This window comes from Piliocolobus tephrosceles, unplaced genomic scaffold, assembly GCF_002776525.5.
Source record: "Piliocolobus tephrosceles isolate RC106 unplaced genomic scaffold, ASM277652v3 unscaffolded_30617, whole genome shotgun sequence".
Lineage (NCBI taxonomy): Eukaryota > Metazoa > Chordata > Mammalia > Primates > Cercopithecidae > Piliocolobus > Piliocolobus tephrosceles.
This window is the reverse complement of record NW_022313885.1, coordinates 1-7,533: the sequence shown is the minus strand read 5'-3', so window position 1 is coordinate 7,533 and position 7,533 is coordinate 1. Positions and strand designations below refer to the sequence as shown.

General features: G+C 56.2%; 1 long non-coding RNA gene across 1 annotated transcript; it reads right to left on the bottom strand.

Annotated features, from left to right (window-relative positions):
- Window positions 1–313: 313 nt before the first annotated feature.
- LOC113222337 lies at window positions 314–7,261 on the bottom strand. The gene is made up of 2 exons (XR_003308348.1): window positions 7,129–7,261; window positions 314–445 (listed from the first exon to the last, which is right to left on the bottom strand). It is a non-coding gene; the product is annotated as an uncharacterized LOC113222337 (long non-coding RNA).
- Window positions 7,262–7,533: the final 272 nt, after the last annotated feature.

The following is a 7,533-nucleotide window of genomic DNA, read 5'->3' as shown; positions in this document are numbered from 1 at the left end:
TGATCTGTACTAGGAAAAATTCCTCTGCCTTGAGATGCTGCCGATCTATAACCCTAGACCCAACCCTGTGCCCACAGAAGCATGTGCTGTATTGACTCAAGTTTTAATGGATTTAGGGCTGTGCAGGATGTGCCTTAGTCAAAATGTGTTTGCACGTCCTGGACTCCAGGCTGCCAGCTGCCTGTCCAGGGTCTTAATGTCCTACTGTGACCTGTTTCCTCACCTGGCCCAGAGGACAGACAGGGAAGGCTTGTTTTGAGAATTAGGCAGGTAAACCCAGTCAGCTCTCATTAGCTTACCTATCCTCCAGGTCTTTTTGATTTCTTTTTTCTCTTCTTTGTTATGAAACTCTGGAGAATTGTCCTCCAGCCTGTCTTCAGCTGGGGAGGTAGAAAGGTTGGACGATGCCCTTGACTTCAGGGCCCCTTCTGGGTGCCCACTCCTCCTAGGGTTTTTAAAAGCATATACTTAGCAACATACCCTGTATCTGAGAGAGCTGCAGAGAACCCCCTGCGTGTCCAAACCAGAACACTTTGTTCCCTGACCCCGGGCCCTCATCACACCCCAAAGCCCAAATACGTACAGGTGGCCAGCTTCAGACAAGAGTCTGAACTCAATGCTTGTTTTCTGAGGTCTACACAGGCCCGTATAATGGGGCTACCTCCATTCTACCCTATGCCTCCCCCAATCCATTAGGGGCCTCAACCCCAGTGATCCCTAACTGGGACCAAGGTCCCCCAGGCAAGGAATGCAGCCCTCCCCAGGATGCTGGCCTGGCCATGTCCCAAGGGACTTCAGTCCTGGAGCAAGAAGTCCAAGGCAGGGAGTTTCACCCCCCATTTCACCAGGTGTGGTGACATTTCTGGGTTCCCAGCCTTCAAGATGAGATTTCCTTACTGTGCCACAGTGGGGGAAACCAAGGCACAGGGCCGGTGAGCAGTAAAGAAAGAAAACCTCTGTGACTAGGAAATGTGTCATTTGCCCAGCACAGCCGCTCCAGGATAGCACCCTTTGGGATGTACCGTTGAGCTGTTCCTGGCACGTGGCATGGCACTGGTGTGGAGGTCAGCAGCTTGTGGAGTTGGCGGAGGGAGTGTTGGCAGGAGCGGGTAATTTTGGACCCACCATGGGGAGGAAGGGGACATAATTTTCTTCTCTGATGTGTGTGGGCACCAATGCCTATGTGGGTGTGGGTGTGGGTGCGTCGTCCCCTTTTGTTGATGGAGAACCTTCCTGCAGCCATTGGGGTGGGTATGGGCACCACACGTGCCTGGCAGCAGGGTGGTGCCTGCGGAGGCTTGGCTACTATATGTCTCCTTGCCACCTCCCCAGGGTAAGCAGGCCCTGTGCCCTAGTGGCATCTCTCTGCCTGATTCTCCCAACTCAGCCCCTGCCAGGTTTCTCCAAGCACTGTGGGCCCTGGGATGGGATTAAAGGAGGCAGCAACTGTGCTGCCTGCCTCTGCCTGAAGTCAGGGATCCCTGGCCGCTCCTGGCATCTGGTGGGCAGGGTAGGTGGGGAGGTCACGGGTCAGCTTTTCCACTCCCCTGCCTGCACTGGCTAAGTCACCAGGTGTAACCGGCCTGGAGGCTGATCTGTGTCCTCCACAGTCCCTTGATGCATTATATTGAAGCCAATCCTTGTGTGAATGACTTGACCTGTTGTTAGCACCCAGATCAAACCAGAACCGGAAGACTGTTGCACTTGGACCCAGAACCTGGGGCTGAGGCTACCGTGACCACCCTGTTCTCTTCCTTCTGGGGTCCCCAGGAAGCTCCCAGGACTGAATGATCCCCATAAAACACAGTGGCCAGGATGGGAGGGCTGGAGGTCAACTCGCCCCCGCCCCTGCCACCACAACCAAGAGGCCCCCGTGGAGGTTGGCCCTGAGCTGTGGGTCCCTGTGGGATGCAGGTTCCCATGGACACTTCAGGGAGTGAGCATGGGTCCTCCTGGCTGACGGGAGCCTGGTGGACACTGGGTGTGTGGGGCCTGTGTAGGTGGGTTGGACAGCACTGGGCCTAGCCAGGGAGCCGGGGACTGGTGTGGCCAAAGTGGGCAGCAATGTTGCCAGAACAAAACTACAGTGCAACCAGCCCAGCTGGTAGGGAGAAGGAGGCCTGTCTAGCAGGACCGTCCACCCCTGTCCTGGCCCCAAGCCCAGACGGCCTGCCTGTACTGGACATTGCCTGGTCCAGGAGGCCTGGGCATGTGGGTCAGGGGGTGTGTCCCTGGGTTCCAGACTTTGGTGGTCCCTTGGGAACTGAGCATCCTCTGGGCAGGAGGAGGGCCCGTGGTCCCCTGTTTGCATGTGCCCCTGGAGGTGTACCCCCACCCCAGCTTCTCAGCCCGCACGGGGACGTGGCCAGGGCTCCTCACCTGCTCAGTGGCTCCAGCTCTGAACAGCTCACTGGTGACTCTGACAGCTTCCTCCCCAAAACATGGGTCCTCGTCTGTGGGAATGGGGTGTCCCAGACGCCCTGCAGGCAGGAACCCACCCCCAGCTCCTCTGGTGGGCTCTCCTGGGCTTTCTTACCTACTGGCTTGTGAGAGCCGGTTGGCCAAACTTGGTGTGCTGTTTTTATCGTGGGCTCTTTCTTTTTTCTTTTCTTTTTTTTTTTTTTTTTGAGACGGAGTCTTGCTCTGTCGCCCGAGCTGGAGTGCAGTGGCCAGATCTCAGCTCACTGCAAGCTCCGCCTCCCGGGTTTACGCCATTCTCCTGCCTCAGCCTCCGGAGTAGCTGGGACTACAGGCGCCTGCCACCTCGCCCAGCTAGTTTTTTGTATTTATAGTAGAGATGGCGTTTCACCGTGTTAGCCAGGATGGTCTCGATCTCCTGACCTTGTGATCCACCCATCTCAGCCTCCCAAAGTGCTGGGATTACAGGCTTGAGCCACCGCGCCCGGCTGGGCTCTTTCTTAGTGTGTTTTCTTTAACTACTCCGTAGATCTTCTATATGAGTTTTAGGTAGAGAATCTTGCCCAGCTAGAGGTCCCCCATCCCAGAGAGCCTCCACTTTGGCGCCCCCGGGCTGGTCCTGCCTCTGCTCCGCTTGGTGTGAATGTTGAGTGTGATGGATCCACGTGGCTACTTGACCCTGCATCTCCTTCCTCCTTGTTGCTGAGGCCAGTTCTGTTCTCTCTTTCTCCATCTGAACTGCATCTGAAGCCTAGATGAAGGATGAGAAGTGGCTGCTAAGAAGGACCCTCCTGCAGCGAATCTACTGTGAGGAGGCTACAGTGGTGCAGCCTGTCCTTTCCTTCTCTAAGCTCATTCCAGAGGTCAGCCAGGGGCAGCCAGTCCCTGCCTGCTCTTGTGGCCCGTGAATCAAGAATGGATTTTATGTTTCCAAATGGTTGAACAAATAAAAAACTAACACTTCGTGACACTGAGAAGTTTCCACGTCCATAAGTAAAGTTTGATGGGGGTGCAGTCATGCCTATCTCTTCACAGGCCACCTGCAGAAGGCTGCTGTGGTGCAGCCTTGGCAGAGTTGCGTCCTTGAGACAAAGATCAGTTGGCAAAGCTGAAAATACTGATTCTTGGCTCTTTAGGGAAACAGTTTCCAGTCCCTGGTTTAAAGGTTGTGTGGCAGGACCCCAGGATCTTGGTCAGCTTGTTCCTCACTCAGGACCTGCTGTGGCCTTCGCTAGTATGTCTGCAAAGTCTGCGTGCCATGGTGCCTCTCATGGGGGCGTTGAGCTCTGTCGTGCTAGATTTCAGGGTGTCTGCCTCATGGTCACCTGTCTCACCAACAGAGACCCTGTGGCCAGATTCAAACTAGCAGGAACAGTTGGTCTTTGGCAGCAGGGATACCTTCGAGCTGAGCTGCCACCCACCCTGAGGTGGTCCCATGATACCCACTGTCTGGGTCAAGGTTGGGGCAGGGCTGGTGTCCTGAACTGCCCTGCGATGTGGATCGTAATAGCCTGGGGGGAGAGGGGGTTGCTATTACTCCCCATATCGTGGGGATTGCCTCACCCCCTGCGATGTGGATCGTAAGAGCCAGTTACTCCCCCCTGCAATGTGTGTCCATTATTAGCAGTCTCTTTTGTTCAGGATATTAGGAACAATTTCACTGGATGCGTGTACACAGCCTGCGACAGGAGAACGAACACCAATCTCTGCACCTCCGGATATTAGGAACCATATCACACAATAGGTGTATACCTTTTGGGAGATTTGGGATAATGTCCTCCTGTGTTTCCCTGAATATTCGGAGACACATCACAGGGTGGCTGTGCACCTACTACTCTCTCGGCAGGAACATCATACTTTACCTACTGGAAATTAGGAGCAATATCACAGACTGGGTGTCAAGCCACTGTCATATTGGAAGTAATATCACGCTCTCCCCCACAAGTTATGAGGAACAATATCACAGGGGGGTGTGTACCTTCTCCCGTAATGGGAGTAGTATCATCATCTCTTCCTTTACATGACAGGAACAATATCACAGGGTGGGTGTACACCACGTGTGTTTTTAGAAGCAATGTCATTCTCTCTTCTTCTAGGTTTTACGACTCATATCACAGGCGGGGTATACACCCCTTGTTATATTGGATGGAATCTCATCCTCTTTCAACTTGTATCTTTAGAACAATATCCCATGGGGGCTGTCCATCCCTTCGATATTGGTACTAAGACAATCTTCTCCTTTCCTGGATATAAGAAACAATATCACAGGAGAGGTGTACACCCCTTGCAATATTGGTAGTAATATCATCTCTCCCCTGTGGTTATTAAGGACAAAATCCCAGCTGATAGTACTCCCAATATCCCAGAAGGTGCACACACACCTGTGATATAGCTCCTAATATCCAGCGGGAAAGCGGCTGATTTTACTTTCGATATCGCAGTGTGTGTACACCGCCCCCAACCCCGGGGGATCGTTCCTAATATCCAGGCAGGAAGAAGATGACATGGCTGACAGTATCAAAGGGGGTGGACAGCTCTTCAGTGATATGGTTCCTCTTATCCAGGGGGTGAATGGATGATATTACTCCCAATAAAGTAGGAACCGTACAGCCACCCTGGGATTTTGTGGCACACATGGAGCAGGGGTGTGAGAAGGTCCCGACTCACCGCAACTGCTGACCCAATGCCCCCCAGCCCAGCCGAACACTGGACTCTGTGCTGGGTGCATGGCTGAGCCTAACATCCTTGCTCCCAGTCTGAGGGACCTGGGACTGAACACTGACCACAAAGGTGGCCCGGGCTGTGGCAGAGGGAAGCCCAGGAGCCTGTGGGGGCCCAGGAGGCCCCTGACTCCGCCGGGGGTGGGAGGCAAGGGCATCCTGAAGGGGTGGGGGCTTCCTAACTACACAGGAAGCAGCCAGCAAAAGCATATGTCTCTGCGTGTGCCTGTGCGTGTGCGTGTTTGTGTGCCTGTGTGTGTGCCTGTGTGTGTGCGTGCACCTGTTTGTGCACCTGACTGTGAGTGTGCCTGTGTGCACGTGTGCCTGTGTGTCTGTGTGTGCGCGCCTGTATGTGCGTGTGCCTGTGTCTGTGTGCATTTGCGTGTGCATTTCCACGTGCCTGTAGTGTGTGCAGCAGCTAGTGAGTGGCAGGCTGAGCCAGGACACACCTAATCCACCCTATTCCAGGGCTCACTCTCACGTGTAGACTAAAGGGGACAGTATTTTAGAGGCAATCGGCAAGGATGCCCATTTACCGCTGCCTCTCCGCCAGCCTTCCAGGCCCCATCCAGCCCAGCTTTCTCTCCCACTCCTCTGGGCTCCAGGTCCAGAGCCTCCTATACAAGGAGGAGGGTGTGGCCTTGGAAAGACAGCCGCCCTTGAGGAATTCCGAGGGGGCCTCCCTGTGGGAAGCTGGCCTGGGCTGACAGCACCGTCACGAGGAGGCCCAGAGAGCTGTGCTTGAGAAGGAGGTGAAGGAGGCCTCTGCCCCTCGACCCCAACCACGGACTTTGGCCTCTCAGGTACTACTTGGCCGTTTCCTTCCTCCTGGGCAGGCGGAGTGGGCGGCAGGCCTGACCAAGAGAGATAAAGGGCCACTTCTGGGAGGCCTGTCCCTTGGTCCCAGGCGAGCCCCTGAGCGGTGAGCAGCGTCCCTCTGGGCCTGACACCTGGCACCTCCCTGTCTGGCTGGGACTTGGGATGCCACAGGGACCGCTTCTGACCACCAGGTGTCGCCAGCAATGGGCGGGGGCCTCCCGGGCAGCCCCAGGCCTGCGGTGAGGGATACGGGGAGGGGTCTTAGGGCTGCCCCAGCTCCTCATGTTGTTCTAAGGCCCCCAAGATCTCGGTCCCTGGACTGGAGCGCCCTGGCCCCTCAGCCCATAAGGAGCACTGACACGGTGCCGGTGCGATGCGGAGGAGGAGCTGGTGCCTGCTGGGCAGAGGGTGGAGACACCCCAGGTCTGAGTCTGCTAGTCCCAGCTCTCCAGCCCTGCAGGGATGGGGGCAGAGGGAGCACAGCACCTCCCCTCGAGACAGACCTGACCCAGCAAGATGTCAGCCTGGCTGGCCGGGGCCCGGCCCCACTGCACCTGCCGTCAGCTGGGGTTCCCTTGTCTGTGAACCCGATGGTAAGACACTGGTCCCACCCCACCCTTCCTGGGTGATGTGAAGATTCCAGGTGTGTCGGGACTCCAGGAAGGAGTTGCTCAGTGCAGGCTGGCACCCTGGGCAGGCTTCCTAGAGGAGGCACTGGGATTTGGGTTGGATCTTCCATCGTGGATTCAATGTGAGGATGATGCCGTCCTCCAAAATGTCCTTCTCCCGACCCTGTTTTCTTTGTTAAATGTAACTTGACACTTGACTGCCAAGACTCAGTTTGGTGTCACCTTCTCCAGGAGGGTCCCCCTGACTACAATCCCCCTTCTTTACCCAGAAGCCACCGTTGCCCGCTCATGTGTCAGCCACCCTGGTTGAGACTGAGTTCTTGAGGGGGGGCCTGGCCAGCTTGGGAGCTGGGTTGTCTCCGCTAACCTTGCCGGCTCCTCTAGCTGGGTGCAGAGCTCCAGGGAAGCCACTGGGGCATTCCTAAGGAATGCTGGAACCCAGACCCCTGGGGTCTGGGTGGAGATCCCACTCCAAGGGGGCCGGGAACACTAAGAGCCCTGCCCCTCCCCACCCACCTTCAGCCCTGTCCCTCCCCACCAACCTTCAGGTCGTAGACGATGATGTCACCAAGCACCAGGTACACCTTCACGTAGTAGAGGGTCTCCTCGTCGAACTCCAGTGGCGAGTTGCAGAGCTACAGGGCCTTGAGGTAGAAGTGCTCCGCCAGCTTGCCATGGCCCAGCCGGGCGGCCAGCCGGTAGTAGGCCACGCGCTCTTTCAGCCGGTCCCCTGGGGTGTAGGCCAAAGGGGCAGGTGTGAGGATGTGGCTCCCTGGGGCAGTCAGGCACAGGCCCCTCAGGAGCAGGTATGCAGAGCCCAGATAGCACCTGGCTAAGGCACATCCTGCACAGCCCTAAATCCATTAAAACTTGAGTCAATACAGCACATGCTTCTGTGAGCACAGGGTTGGGTCTAGGGTTACAGATCGGCAGCATCTCCAGGCAGA